General features: G+C 42.2%; 1 long non-coding RNA gene across 1 annotated transcript; it reads right to left on the minus strand.

Annotated features, from left to right (window-relative positions):
* Positions 1–13,351: 13,351 nt before the first annotated feature.
* On the minus strand, positions 13,352–15,601 carry LOC140621627 (uncharacterized). The gene is made up of 3 exons (XR_012021381.1): positions 15,523–15,601; positions 15,029–15,206; positions 13,352–13,621 (listed from the first exon to the last, which is right to left on the minus strand). It is a non-coding gene; the product is annotated as an uncharacterized lncRNA (long non-coding RNA).
* Positions 15,602–16,543: the final 942 nt, after the last annotated feature.

Here is a 16,543-nt window from a genome sequence, read left to right on the forward strand (position 1 = left end):
CCCCCTTATAAGGTTGCTATGTTCAATATTTCTCCTCACCCACCCCGCAAAAAAAAGATCTAACTGGTCAAAGACATTATTTGAGATTTCTCATTAAAATTGTGAGAAATGATTCCAATGCCCAGAATACACAGGACCTTCCACTCAATCCCTACCAGCCTTCCCATCCCCCCTCCCCACTGCCTTCATTCCCTGACTGCAGTCGGGGCACTTAACCACCCCTCACTGGGAAGGGCCATATCTATCATTTAAAGATCTCCAGAGAAGACTCTAGAACATTCTTGGACATTACCCACCCCCTCCGTGCAATAATCCTCACTGTCAGAACAACCTTCCCACACACCCAAAATACACAGCTTCTGAGGGCTCTTCCTCTCTTTCATCTCCGGAAACAATCAATGGTCCATCATTTGTTAGCCTTCTCTTGAAAGTAACACTTACTAACTTGAAGATACTTTACAGCTGTGTTTAATACCTCTCTCCTGCAGTTACTTACGTTGTTAACTAATCTTTCCTTGCCTCCAGACCTTGTCTAGTCCAATTTATACTGCACACCACTGCCAGTTTAATCTGCTCGTGGCATTGTTTTGACCAAGCCACCTCAACCGCATACTCCCAAAGGCATAGGAGAGCTTCCCAGTTGACTGGTAAACTGAGTACAAAAGCTTCATGGGAGGCCTCTGTAGGGGGCGCAGCATGGCACTAAGGCCTTCCAGCTGACTTCTACTCTCAGCATCCTCCTTGCTCTCTGACATCTCAATCATTTCTTCTCATAAGGCTGTCTGCAGCCAGCAGGCTCCCTGCCATTCCCATTCCTACCTAGTAAAATGCTATCCTTTCCTTGAGTGCCACGGGGTGTACACATTAATTACACAGGCTCCCTGACCTACTTGTTCATAGAAGGTCTGGTTAGAAGGACAGACACAAACAGACATTTCAACACATTTAATACAGTAAACGCAGGGCATTGGGGGCAGCTCTGGGGACATAGCATGGGGACCAATAACCTGCTTTGCAAGGATGTAATTTAATCTGTGTCTCAATGGAAAGGAAGGAGTTGGTCACGTGAAGAAGTTGGTAGAAGGGGATTCCAAGGAGAGGGGACCACCGGAGCAAAGGAAACTCAAAGCAGTTTAATAGAACTGTGGACGGTGAGAAGGTGCAGACCATCTGTTGTGAGAACCTGCTATGCAGCAAGCCTGTGCTACACACTTGGCTTGGATGATCTTGTTGGACTCATCGACACCCTGTAAGGTGGAAAAAGCTGTTCTATAGATAAATATGCTGAGACAACAAAATAGGGGAGGGTAGCCATACTCATATAGACAATAAATCAAGTGCAGATCCCAACCTTGAACCCAGGACTGAGTTCTGTGTGCTGTTCTGCTTGGGTTGGGGTTGCACTCATGGAAAAGCCTGGGATACCTATAAAGGTCTGAGTTTACAGGTTGCATCAATTTTCTTGTGTAATCCCAGACATGCTACAAAGACTTTGGGGTCCTTATTCTTCAACTCTGACAGCTGCATGGTGCTCAATCATGGAAGGATTGTGTCCCTCAGAAGGTATCTGGCAACATCTGAAGATATGTTTGGGTTGTCACAGTTTGCAGGGAGGCACTCCTGGCATCTCCTGATTAGAGGCCGGGGTGCTGCTCAACACCCCACAATGCAAAGATGGCCTCACAACAAAGGAGAATGAAAAAGTTCTCCAGAGCAGGCACCAGCAGCCTACATCACATACTATTCTGATGTGCCAGGAGCTGATGTAGGGGAAAATCTCGAGGTGGACACCATTGCCTTCAAGGTCAGAGTCCCCAGGGGCTCCCAATTCTCTTCAGTGGATCTTCTCCACATTTGCCTCAATGGTAGGATCCACTTCCCCCAGGAGCCCCCTGTTTTCTTGCAGAGTTTCCTGCAGGGCCTTGTGGCTGCCTGGCCTGCTGGCAGCAGTTCCTCCGCTCCCATTTTGCTGGGTTGTTTTCTCCTGGACGTTCGACCTCCTTGCCCAACTGCATTGCATCTTGCCGGCTGCTGGCATTACCTCTGACAGCTGGACTTATTGAGGAAAATGCTCCGCATGGCCCCACCACACTCCCTGGCTTAACCTGGACCCAGAGCAGGACAGTCAGACATTTCTTCTCTGTATAGCATCCACCCCCCCGGCCCCCTAGTTATCTGTATTTACTCTGAAAATCATTTCCTCTGCTTTACTCAGTTTTCCTTTGAGCCCAGTCGCCTGCTCCGTTCCCTGTCCTTTCTGTTTATTTCTACTTCTCATTTTTCCCATTGATCAGATGCCCTGGAAATACAGCAGGAACAGTGTGTTCCCTGTAATATTTGGTTACACTTAATATTTCTCAGCAAAACGTTGACTTGGAACACCACGCAGTAAAAATCCAGGCCTGCTCTGCTTACACTGGACATCGGCTTCAGCACAGGCTCCGATTCATGATGGATCTATTCCCTCCTTAAAGGGGAATCACACCCAGGCAAACACAGGAAGGTGCCCAGCAGGCGAGCCGCCAAGCTCCCCCACAGAAGGTAGTTAGTTTCCTCCAATAAGCCAGTGGCAAGGGCACGCTTGGTGCCTGACTAAAGAAACACATCACACCCACTTAAAAGCACCAGATGAATCTGCTATTGAGTCTTCGAGACTCCTTAAACAGAACAGTTGTTCTAAACCAGCCTTGGCCATCAGCGCTTCTGATACTGGTTGTCTCGGATGCCACCTTCAGAGGATGTACATCAAACTGAGAATGAATGAAGCTCTTGGGTGCAGTAGTCCTTATAGGCCTCTTTGGTGCGCAGATGACGGCCGCATCCCCTTCCTCCAGAACTCCACTGCCAACATCACAGACAAGTCTGAGCATTCAGAAGCTCATCTGGGTGAAATTCAACACTCATAGCAGAGAATGTTGGCTTGAACCGCAGACTCCCTAAGGGGACCTGGTTCTCCCGGGTGGATCTTCACCATGTTAGCTTTGGTGATAGGACCCACTTCCTCCATGAACCCCATGGTTTCCTTAGGATAAAATCCTGTAGGGTTTAACTCTCAGGAGGGCCCCACCCTTGGATGGCCATGGGTTCAAACTGAAGAAGCAGTCTCTCTTTATGGGTTTAGGAGACACTAGGACACACTGCAAGTGAAGCCTTGCTTGATCACAGTAACAGAAAACAACACAGTAAAAACTCTTACTCAAACCTATCAACATTTTGCATTCTGAGATTTCTCTTTGGGTGCAAGAATATATTTTTTCCTGGGTTTTATTTTTTTATTTTTAATTTCTAATTTTTATTTTTATTTCCTGCATTTTAAAGAAACCAGGAAAATGAATACAATAAAGAAAGAAATGGAAAATGCAGGTTTTCTAGGATGCCTGTCCTCCTCTCTCACCTAATACAATGCAAGTAACCAGGGGCCCATCAAGGCACTGAACAACCTACATACAAGGCAGCTCTGAACTGAAGTCTTGAATGTAAGGACATGACTATAACGAACCTGTAAACTGCCCTGAAAGCAGCTCACTGGACTGCATCCCCCGCTGAGTGGTGCTTCTTGCCTCCACTGAATTGGAGGATATTCAAGTACAAGTATCCACATCCCTAACCCTACCTTAGCCTTCTAAGGGGATAGGATCCTGGATCTCCTGGACCAGCCACCAGACCTCTGTTTTGGGAAGTGGGGAGGAGCCGCTACAGAGCTCACCAAGTTGTCTAGGATGGGGGATGAGGAGGAGGGAGAAACACTAAGGAGGTAGAGAGGGTAGTGGTCAGTGGACGTGTATGGGGAGTGGGTAGTAAGGGAAGCCAATGCTACAGAGAGTGAGGATTTAGAGAGAAGGGTGTGCGCATGTTCAGGAAGATTTCCTGGACAATACGATGATACCCTATTTCCCCAAACCAAGACACAGCGAGTAACTGCATTACTGGTCACTTCTCCTGCAGTTGGATATTTGTTTCTTTTGGATGCGTATCCTGCTTGAGATGGGCTTTAAGGATCCCATTTTATTCCAATTCCATAGATTGAGCTCTTTCTCATGAACACTTTCCATGCTTTCCTCCTAACTCTCTGAGTTCTCAACAATCAGAAGCCAGAATGTGAAAGACAGGAAGATAAATGAGAATGGGAACTTTTCCTTAGAAAGCATTCAAAACTTCAAGACCTTTTGATACTTTAAAAAAAAAAAAAAAAGTAGCTCTCAGATGAAGAAGATCTGGGGGCTATTAGAATTATTCATCAGAAAATAATCAGAATAACCAAAGCAAATTGTGGCTTATTTGAGTCAGAAATGAATTTTTGCTACTGTTCAAAGGGCTAGCAGGTCATTATGCGATTAAGATGTAAGTAACAGGCATGTTGGAAAAGTCTTTCTCGGGAAAGGTGGAAAGTTTATTTTTAATTAAATCTTCCCTTTACTTAGGCCTCTGGAGGCTTCTCTGCATCTACTGTGATTAGGACTAGAAATAGGGAAGACAGGAGGTGGCCAGGTAGTGGAAGAGAGAAACGCTTTGAACTATCCACTTACCTGCAACTGAAGTGTTTTATATTCTAACTGCTTGGAGAACTTAAGTAACATGCACCCATCTCACCCAGTGCTCCAGGCCCCTTCCACCTGCACATTCAGTGGAACAGGAATTGCTCAAGAGAAGTAACATAACGCACACATTCAGATTTCTCTTCGTTTCCCTCTCCCTCTGAGCCAAGCAGGTAATTCAGTTTAAGCAGGAGGGGAAGGAGGATGAATAATGGAGAAGCAGGGGCAGAGAGACACCGATTTAGATCAAGAGAGGATTTCTAGATCGGGTCAAGGGAAGGGCACTCCTTTTCCCAGCTCACCAACCAATCTGTTTCACCATCGTAAGAGAGCTTTTTTGTCCAGATGAGCCCACAGCAGAGGTGCTAACCTGTTCAAGTCTTGGGACCCCCACATCCCAAAGGCAGCATTTCTGACCATCTCTAAGGCAGAAGAGCTGAGCCCTTTTGTTTTCATATCTCATCCCGTCCTTCAGCCTCTCCATTCCTTGATTTCAAAGCCTTTCTCAAGCAAATGTGAAGTTGAAAGGATAGACTTCAATTATTTCATTTCGTGAAGGTTAAAAAGGTTCTTGGAAATGACTGATGCAAATCCTGGAAACCCGGTTAAAACAACTGGATACCAGATGGCAAAGGAAAGTGGTTTACTGTAAAGTGTTGCAGAGTAGGAGCTCATTTACAAGAAGCAATTACACAAACAGCCCTGAGTATCCAAGATCCCATAAAAGGATGGCTGGGGTAGAAGCACAATATCTGTTATACATGCATGATTTCCACCCTCACACAGAAAGCGTCAATGATGTGATAGGTCACTTTACCTGTTGCTCCCCACCTTTCACTGTCCTTATGGCACTAAGCCTAGACTAGTGTGTCAATAAGCAAAAAGCTTCACCTCCAGATAGAAACCTTTCCCCTTTTTCCATCACTCAGTTGCCCCGGGGAGCTTCCTAATAGGAGGAACTGAACAACATAAGAAAAGTACGCAGCCGTCACCATCCATGGTGAAGCCACAGGAACTTGATTTTTGCCTCAGGCCAACGGAACAGGAGAACATTCCTTTACAGTCTGGAATGATGCCTTTTCATCCTCAATCTCTCTAAATTGAGCATAATGCACTTCACTATTTATGTTCATATATAACTATATTCTTGCATGCATAAGAGGTGCAGTGAGCAAACGCACAAAAGCAGGCTGTAAAGCTATAGGTAATTATACAGTGTTTGCAATTTCTTGCTCTGCATTCCTGGCTGGGCTGGGCTGACCTGGCTGCCCTAATCTACACAGGGCCTTCTGTGACCTTTCAATTGCTGGGAGTCTAAGTCAATGCCTCTGTGAATCATAACTTCCCCCAAGATCGATGAATCCTCTGTCTTATCCCACTTGGCTCAGATTGGCAAATTTTCCCACATGGTACTGGACTTGACTGTCATCTGTCTGGCTGGGGAGAGACCAGGTGAGAACATATATTTTCATGGAGGCTTTCTATAAACCCATGCACCCCTCAGGTGTTACTCTCTACCAGAACCTTTCTTTGGAATCAATACAACTAGACCAGAATGTAGGTAGCACCTTGCCAAAGCAGTGAGAGAAATACTTTTGTGCAAATGGGCATTTCCAGGGCCCTGAAATCACAGTATCCATCCTCACGGCATACAATATGTATGCCCGTGAATCTCTATCCTGGAGAAAGCAAGATTGGAAACCAGTCCACTATGCTGACTTACAACCTACAAGCTCCCACGGACTGACTCAATGGAGGGAGCTTCTGGAGCCCTGAAGACACACAGAAATGGATCTGGCATTTCAGAGCCAGATGGAATGTGCCTATAAAAAGCATTTGATCCCTAAATGTCCATCAGTTGATGAATGGATTAACAAAATGTGACCATCCAAGTTTGCTAGAGCTGTCATAACAAAATTCCACAAGCTCAATGGCTTACAGCAGAAATTTATTTTCTCACAGTTCTGGAGGCCAGGAATCCAAGACCAAGGAGTTGGCAGATTTGATTTTTTTCTGAGGCCTTTCTCCTTGGCTTGTAGATGGCCACCTTCTCCCTGTGTCCCCATGTGGTCTCTCTACTGTGCGTGCATATGTCTGTGTCCAAATTTCCTCTTCTTACCAGGACACCATTCATATTGGATTAAGACTTAACATAAAGACTTCCTTTTAACTCAATTATCTCCCTAAAGATCTTATCTCCAAATACAATTATTTTCTAAGGTACTGGGAAGTTAGAACTTCAGCATATGAATTTGGGGAAAATAATCAGTCATAACAGTAATATTCCTATGCACAGGAATATTTTTGACAATAAAAGGAAATGGAACATTGACATACGCTACGACTTGGATGAACTTGAAAACATTATGCCAAGTAAAAGAGGCCAGTCACAAAGGACCACACATTGTAAGAGTCCATTTACATGAAAATGTCCAATCTATAGAGACAGAAAATAGATTTTAAACAGTTTTCAGGGGCCGAGGAGAGCGGAGAAATGGGGCATGACTACTAACAGGTATAGGGTTTCTTTCGGCAATAAAAATATTTTGGAATTACAGTTGTGATGGTTGCACAACTTTGAATATATCTTAAAAGCCACTGAACTGGATACTTTAATTGAGTGAACTTATGCTATGTGAATTATATCTCAGTAAATCAAAACAAAATGCGATGGTTTTGCTTTGCCAGTTTGGCGGGCTGTCACAGCAAAATACTGTATCTAGTAAGCTTCACAAAAAACTTCCTAATATTTTATTTATTTTTAAAGATTTTATTTATTTATTCATGAGAGACACACAGAGAGAGGCAGAGACACAGGCAGAGGGAGAAGCAGGCTCCATGCAGGGAGCCCGACGTGGCAATCCCGGGTGTCCAGGATCAGATCCTGGGCTGAAGGCAGGGCTAAACCACTGAGCCACCCAGGCTGCCTGCTTCCTAATATTTTAATGATAGATTTACCTCTTGAATTAAAGTAGATTTAAATGAATACCTTTTCCTGAGCACGAGTCACATCCTTGGGTGTTACAAAGCTAGGTTCAAATTCCTGCTCTTCACTTAGTGGAGTTGGGGAGGGTAGGCGGACATCAGAGCCCCCAATCTGAAGCCAGTCACAATTTACTTAAGCTCCTGGGACCTATGATCTGACTCCAGGCAGGTCACCCCGTTTGTCAGAGCCTGTGAGATCCTCTTGGCTTTCTCTGTCCTCTTCCAACCTCTCTGAACCTTGGACTTTTGAAAGTCATTCCCTTCTTCCTTACTTTGCCCCCTCTTACATGAGGCAACAGTCAGAGCCCACTCCACCTGCAAGTGTAGTCATTCCTTATGATCTGCCTCTCTTCCCTGCCTGTGCACATCTCTGTGCCTGAAAAGCTGCTCCCTACCTCATCAGACTGAGATCTATCTGTTCCCACATCCTTTCATGTATGTGTGTGTGTGTGTTCATATGCCTAAGTGAAGTGATCATGGCTTGTGGTATAAACCTACCCAGCAACATCCACCAAACATGACTGGACTCTGTTTATGCATTTGCTTCAGACTTGGTCTCTGGGTATGGTTTCTGTGCCTTGCTCATCTCCACCCAACTGGTGCTTAACATGGTGCCTGGAGCATGACAGGTGCTCAGGGAATGTCTACAAGTCTGTTGAATGAATAAGTGACATCACCAGGTATCTCTCCATGTTGACGATGTTTTAGGTGAAGAATTCTGCTTCTGTGGGATCCATCGTCATTCAAGGTCTGTAATTTCTTTTTTTGTAGAGATTTTATATATTTATTCAAGAGAGGGAAAGGGGAAAGAGAGCATGAGTAGGGGAGAGGGGCAGAGAGAGAAGGTGAAGCAGAGCCACCCAAGCACTCCAATGTCTATAATTTCTTATTTACCAATCTTTAAATATACAAGAGATGAAAAAAGTTACCTGCTTTATTTTTTTTAAGATTTTATTTATTTATTCATGAAAGACAGGGAGAGAGAGAGAGAGAGAGAGAGGCAAAGACATAGGCAGAGGGAGAAGCAGGCCCCATGTAGGGAGCCCAATGTGGGACTCAATCCCAGGACTCCAGGATCACGCCCTGGGCCAAAGGCAGGCACTGAACCCCTAAGCCACCCAGGGATCCCAAGTTACCTGCTTTAAATGAAAAACTTAAATCAGGTAGAACCTGCTTAGAAGGAGACCACTAAGTTCACAATCTGGAACTCAAGGTTGAGTGTCCTCAATCTTAACACGATTGATGTATTGGGTCAGATTATTCTCTGTTGTAGGGGTTCTCCTGTGAATTGTAGGGTGGTTAGTAAAATCCTTGGCCTGCATCCGCTAGATGCCAATGACACCTCCCCCTATCAGCTGTGAAAGCAAAAATTGCCTTCAGACATTGACAAAAGTTTTCTGGGGAGCAAGTTGTCCTTGGTTGAGAACCAGTTGTAGAATGATAGAGAAGAGCCTTCTCAGATGTTGTTTTTCTCTACCTATATAATTTTTTTTCATTTAAAAAGTTTTTAAGTTTGCAAAGCTCCTATTCAATCAATCATCTCAAATAATAAGAATATAATCATCTAAAGTGGCTACTTTCTATGTTCTAGTAGCACAACCCACACTTCCTCATGGTCAACCGCATACACATTATCTAGGCAAAAGACCAATTGAAAATTTTTAATTAAAAATTCATTTTCAGGTCAGAAGAATAACTACCACTGTCACACAGCTCTCTCTCTCTCTGTCTCTCTCTCTGTCTCTCTCTCTCTCTGCCCTCTCTCTTTTTTTCTGTCTTTCTCTCTCTCTTTCACACACACAAACATATGCAAACACATGCATATGCAATTTCTTATCCAAAAGATGAACCATTAGATTGCTTCCTTTTTCCCACTGTGGTAGAATTTCTGGGGCTTCTTTGTATCCAGCCACCCTGTCTTTCCAGGCATATGGCAATTCTACTTTCCTTATGCTTCCATTAGGTTGGACTCATGTGGCTAGTTCTGCTCAATGTGTTACCAGCAGAGTACTAGTTCTCTCTGCAGGCCTTGCTGTGGTTGCTGTGAAAAAAAGCCTTGAGTTGACACGGTCAAAGATGGAAAGAGTCTGGACTGCCAGGTTGGTATGTGGTGGATAAATCTCTGTGGGGCGCAGCCACTGAGATTGGGGGCATATTAGTTATAGCAGCCTAACCAAGCTTGTTGTTTATCATGTACGGGTAACTCAGTGGTGCATCCCCTGAGGAATAGGGTCTGAATTTGTTTCTGAGTCCTCTGGAACCTTTTATGGACACTTCTGACAAAGGAGCAAATCACAGATTATAGCATGAGTCTGCCCAACTAAGAAAGAAGACAAATCAATTATATTTCACATTTAATTTTGGTTAAATTATGTGATCAGTCAAAGAAACAAAATCACAATTACAAATAGTTTTACTAATAAAAGTGTATCACACTGGACATGCAAAATGGTTCCTGGTTCCTGTGATCCTGTTACCTAATCACTTGTCAAAAATGGACATTGTCACATGCAAAATGTGCTTTTGTTTCTTTAAGCGTTGGAGGCAAACCTGATGAATTCAGGGGGCTTTTTGGAGTGGCTTCTCATCCCAAAATGTTTCTTATCTATATTTTGGGCCTCTAGTAATTCACATTCCATATAAGCCACTCAAAAATAGCTTCTAATACCGATGGAAGGGATAACCTTGGGCTGACAATTTATTTAGGTACCAGAGAGGCCCAGCCATTCTGTGTCTTTCAGGCCACTCTGCATTGATTTCAGTCAATAGCCTGTTTTAAGAAAAGCATAGGCCAGATTAAAAAAAAGAAAATCTGTCTTCCCTTGAGTAAACACAGTAACCTGACAGCTCCACTGGGTAAATGATGCACTTTTTAAAAGCCTTTCCAAATAGGTCCTTATCCAGCAAGCTTTCATAAGCTACCACTGTTCTTAATATCCTCTTATTCAAAACTCCTTTAAAAATGTCATGCCTTGAAAATGATAGACATTCTACAGGATCTGCATTTGCTGTACTTTTTTTTTTTTTCTTTATAAAGAAATGTATTTTTTCCCTCTGGTTAGGGAAAAAGTCTTTCTTGAAATATGATCCTCTCAGATAAATAATGGCAATAAAAGTAAATGGAAAGTGGGAAAGAACATGGTTTCTTAGTGCAGTGTGCAGCACTTTCTAATTGGAAAATGCTAAAAGGGAGTAGTCCTTGGAGGCCTCCCATCTGACTTCAGACCAAACAAAACAGTGATTTGCTTATGAGCATTGAGGTCTCTGTTTTCCTTGTTAAAGGAGAAGCTAAGAATGGAAGAAAAATACTAAATCATAACAGTGTGTTATAGTAACAATTTGAGTGGATATTTCACACAGTGTGACAAATACAGAAAATAAAGAACATGGATAGCCGAAAAGGCTTTGAGGTCATCTGGTCAACCCCAGGGGTGAGCCAACATGGTCATTCTGTAGAGTGTTGTTGAAGAGCCCAGCACTCTTTGCTAGCATAGTGAGTCTGCTTGTGTTGACATATTCCACTTTTCTACCTAAAAGAAAATCTATCTAGCTTAGCTGAGTTCTTCTGGAATTCTGTGGGACACTTATTTATCTGTCATAGAATAGGCCTGTGGGGTACTAATGGCTTCAAAAGGCTCAGCTTTTGGAGTTCAGGACCTCCTGGTTCCTGTGATCCTGTTATCTAATCACTTGTCAAAAATGGACATTGTCAGTCTTTTTAAAGGTCTCTTCATTTCCTTAATTAAAAATAGTAAGTCTAAAAAAAAATAGTAAGTCTGTAACACTAGCATAACCAGTATTAAAATATTGCAGAGCAGATAAAGCAGCGGGTGGTGCCTGGGATTTGACAACATCATTGTTTCCACCTCCCTCATCTCTCCCCTTCCCATTCCCACTCACCTTTCCTTGCCACTTGTGCCTTTTAAATTTACATTTTTATTCATAATATACCTACAGATAAGTATATACAAAATAAATATACCTTGATGAATTTTCCAAACTTAACCCACTTTTGTATCCAGCACTGAGCTCCAAAGAAGAGTGCACTGACACCCCAAAAATCCATCTGGGAAGTCACCATCATGAATTCTAACATAGATAAATTCTACCTATTTTTTTTTTTATTTGATAGAAATGGAATCTTCTAGTACATGGTTTTTGTTTCCAGCTTCTTTCACTTGTGCTCCTGTCAATGAGATTTATCTGTTGCAGCATATTTATTCTTTCCATTTTATTTATTTTATTTGTTTTTTAAAGATTTATTTACTTTAGAGAGAGAGTGTGTGTGAGTAGGGGGAGAGAGAGAGAGAAATTGAGACTCTCAAGCGGACTCCCCACTGAATTCAGAGCCCAATGTGGGGATCAATTCATGACCCTGAGGTTGGATGCCCCAAATCTTTCCATTTAAAAAAATCTATCCCTAATGCCCAGCCTGGGATACATTTATTTCCATCTTTATAGTTGGTAGGAATATTTTCTTCTCTTCTAATGTGCATGTTATAGTTCATTGTCATCTTCTGACTTCTTCCCTTTGTCAGGTCAGACATGCTGATCTGACTACAGCAGCAAAGGCACTGCAGGCTACCCCTGGGATGTGCAGGCTGATATCTCTTCTCCTGGACCCACCCAGTGGATATAGCTGGTGTTGACCATGCAGGCAGGTCAAGTATGATACAATAAAATGTGTAATCTAAAGTGCTTTCATTAGAAAGAGTAGTGAGCATCTGTGATGGTAAATTTTATTCATTAACTGGGCTAGGCCATAGTACCCAAATATTTGGTTAAACATTATTCATCCAATCAGTTGAAGGCCTTAATGGAACAAAAATACACTTCCCTGAGCAAGACAAATCCTCCCAACAACAAATGGCATCTGGACTTGAACTCCAACTCTTCCCTGGATCCCCAGCCTCCTGGCCCACCCTGCAGATTTTGGACTTGCTAGCTCTCATAATCATGTGAGTCAATTCCTTAAAATTTATCCCTCTCTCTCTCTTTCTCTATTTATCTACATGATAGATAAAGATAGAAGTAGATATTATTATAGATACATACACACATGCTACTGGTTCTATTTCTTCAGAGAACCCTAATGTAGCACCTCTCTCTACTACTCCCAAACCCATGAAAGACCTTGCTAAGTGACCAAAATAAGACATTCTCTACAGATAGACCCTCCAAATCTTCCTCAACTTAGTCTTCCAGATAGCCATAGCCAGCCAATGAGAATTAATTGCAAGTTGTAGATTAGAAGTCTTGCTTTCTTGCACTTAGAGCAATGGTTCTCAATTGGGACGATTATGCCTACCCCACCCCCACCCAGGAGACATTTGGAAATACTTAGTGGCATTTTGTCATCACAAACAGGGAGGGAGGAACGCTATTGGCATCTAATGGTAGAAACCAGGGATGCCGTTAAATATCCTACAATGCACAAGACAGGCTCCCAAACATCCTACAATGCACAGGACAGCCCCAAATGCCAATTATATCAACACTGAGAAACACTGTACTCGAGAGACATCATCTCTTGAAAGTCTTGACATCACCCTGATTCAGCTATTAAAAGGTAAACATCTTAGATAAGAAATGCCTTAGTTCTATAAAGCAGCAATTTTATATGGGTTGGAGAGAGTTAATTTTTTTTAAGATTTTATTTATGTATTTATTGAGAGAGAGAGAGAGAGCACAAGGGGAAGGGGCAGAAGGAGAAAAAGAATCTCTAGCAGACTCTGCACTGAGTGCTGAGCCCCACTTGGGGCTTGATCTCATGACCCTGAGATCACAATCAGAGCTAAAATCAGAGTTGTATGCTTACCCAACTGAGCCACCCAGGCACCCCAAGAGTTAATTCTTAATAAACAATCTCAAAATTTATCTTAAAATTCTGAAGTAAAGTGTAATATAGCACACCCTTTTATTTATTTTTTTTTGTGAGAGAAATTATTTTTTGCCTTGTTTCCTCTTAATTCCCTTAAAAACTGAGTCTCCTTTTCCTTCCAGAGACCCAAAAATGGACACTTTCTTTCTCACATAATCCAGCCCACAGAAGATTTGCCTGAATCAGCAGTCTCTTGGCCAGTGAGAACATGCTACAGATCCTGGGAAGGAGATTGAAGGAAATTAATAAATGGCAGCTTCCTGCACTTTGCTTTCAACAATAACAAAACATATCAAAAGAGCAGAATGCAATAGTCAATAGATTTTCTCATTCCTGGCAACCACAAGGCTTTCTTACAGAGAAGTTTCTCCTAGCTCAGTGTTCACCATTGGTTTGGTCAGAAGCCCAGGAGGTCTCTGTAAAGATGTTAAGCACTTAACACTTAGTGTAGGAGGCCCTGATTATGTGCTTTCTGGAAGAGAGCTCTGTATCTCTCGAAGGTGTAAGAATTTGTGTGAGAACTTCTGTCTGCTATATTCTTAGGGCACAGCACATTCTAACACAGTACAGGGTAATAGATAATTTACTGGATTGTTCTGAAACAAGTTTTTCTAAATACAGTGTAAGCTGTAGTAACTTAAAACTTTCATAACCTATTAGTACATGCAATATGTGTGGAAAAGAAGTATAAGCTAGGAGAAAATGAAAAATGACGTTTTATTAACATCGAATTTCACTGTGTTTTAGAGTGTGATACTAATCCCCAACAACCAGCATAAAAAGGAATGAGTGATTCTTCTAATACTGAACAAACTTCATAAACAAAACAAAACAAAACCTATGTGAGTGCTCTTTGGACACTTCAAAGATAGACAGAAATCAAATAAAAATAAACCAGCTAAACCAGCTAGGAAATTCATTAATATTTGTGCAGAATATCAGGAAACACATTCAATTATTATTACTACTTTGTAGTAAAATAGTTATTTAATTGTGTCACCAGTGAGAGGAAAGTAGTATATTTTTCAGTTTAGTATTTTCAGGGCTGTTGGTGATCAGTTAAACAAATAAATATGTAAGAAAATTATTTTTATCTCTTCCTGGTAGAGCTAAGTAGCTGGTCAATTATCTTCAATAGATTTTATTTCTAAAAGCCACATATAAGAAAAGAAGGTCAACAGATGAAAAGGACCCAGTCTCTTGGCTTGGATTTCAAGACCGTGGTGGCACTATTCCAAGCATCCTTAAGCCTGATGACCAGGACTATTAATAGTGCAGTACCACTATGAGGCTCAGAACTCTTAGTTCTGAATCACAATTGCATTGCGCATTGTCCGTGGAAAAAATTCAAAACCTCATCTCTTTTATCCAACATATACCTAGTGAGATCTCAAAACTCTGTGACTGGTTTGTGTTCCAATTAAAAAAAAAATAAAATAATTGCTGGTGAAACAAAACATAGCCAGGAAGTTAAGGTAAGGTTGAAAAGACAGAACAGTGTGCCTATATTTGGAATTAACCATGGAATCAGCTGATCAATGGACTGAAAAGCAGAAAATCAAGAAGTAATTACACAAAGGGCTTTAGCAGATACACTGGTAAAGGCAAGGTAGGAATTTGGGGTTACCGCAGCTGTAGCTGAGTGATGTTGGCCATGCTATGAGTCATCCACTTGACCTCTGCCTTTTGTCATACAATACCGCAGTATGAACTAAACTATTCTCTCATCTGGTGAAGTGGTTCTCATGAAACTTGCTTGTTGGTAAATTGGCATAGGTTGGCCTGCTCCTTTTGTATCTCCATCTCTGAGAAATCAAAATGAAAGCCATGAGATTCTGATTCATACAGCCATGAAGTAGTTTCCTGTGTTGGTTAATATTGTTTCTCTATATTGACCAGTGTCCTTGTGGTGACCCACTGGTAGCCACGCCATCTGTAGTATTGAACACTCCATCCTTCCACTGCTAGAGTGCTCCCATGTTATCTGCCTAATTTCTTTGAAGCCTACCTCAAATATATCAAGAAAATTAACATTGTGGCCAAGACCTAACTCAGCCTCTAGAAGAAGTTAGATCTGGGTTCTGAGTCTGCCTCTGCCACCTGTATTCTTGCTCACATTACCTCATTCATCTGGAAAAGGGCACCATAGTAGCTTATATCTATTGAGCACCTACAATGTTCTAAGTTCTGTTCCAACCAAATGCAATGTCATCTAATTGTCATAATAGCAACCCCACAAGGCAGGTACCACTGTCACACCATTCTACAAATAAGAAAACAAAGGCCCAGTGCCCAGGTATACCCAGGTAGAGCAAGTGTTGGTGTTCTCACACATGCCTTATACTGCCTCTCTAATTTCCAGACCACTAGGCTTCTCACCAGAGAAATAGTCTGACTCACTTCAGCCATCTGAATCACAATATTGCTCTGAGGAGGAAACCAATCAGTACACACAGCACACAGCCAAGGAATCCACACATGTACTCATTCATCCATTCAAGCAATATTGACTGAGGTCTTCTTATGTGTCAGACAATGTTCTAGGTCTTCAGTGTACAAGATGATAAGAGTACCTTTCTTCCTGGAGTTTATAGTCTGGAAAGGAAACATACCTCAGCCAAATCAGTATGTTTTCAATAATATATCATTAGTGCCTTGAAGAAAAGTTGAGCAGGAAACTGAGAGCGATAGAGATACTAGGAGATGGGAAGGCATGGGTGGAGCGTGGTGGGGAGGATGCTCCAGTTAGAGGAAAGGGCTCTGTGAGGAAGTCACCTTTGAGCCAAGCCTTGACTTGAAGGTAGCAGAAGCCATGAAGACCTGGGGAACATTATTGCTTTCTTAATAAAATTATGTGCTAATGTCTTAGCTTAACCAAAGCGAGTTCTTGTCACCAGTACCAAAGCACAACTTCTCACCCATTTTGCAATCCTCTAACAACAAAATAATAAAATTGAAAATGCGGATGGAAAAGCAAAAACTATTCTGAAGACCAGAGAAAGCCCAGTTCACACAATCCCTGATGGTATCATGAATGGAGAGAGCATTTCCATCTCGCCTGTTGATAATTCAAAGTCTCCCAAAGACAAAACCACAGTTGGCCACAGTTTTGTTGGTTTCACTTAATTCTCTGACCCTGACT

This window comes from Canis lupus, chromosome 30 (genome assembly GCF_048164855.1).
Source record: "Canis lupus baileyi chromosome 30, mCanLup2.hap1, whole genome shotgun sequence".
Classification (NCBI taxonomy): domain Eukaryota; kingdom Metazoa; phylum Chordata; class Mammalia; order Carnivora; family Canidae; genus Canis; species Canis lupus.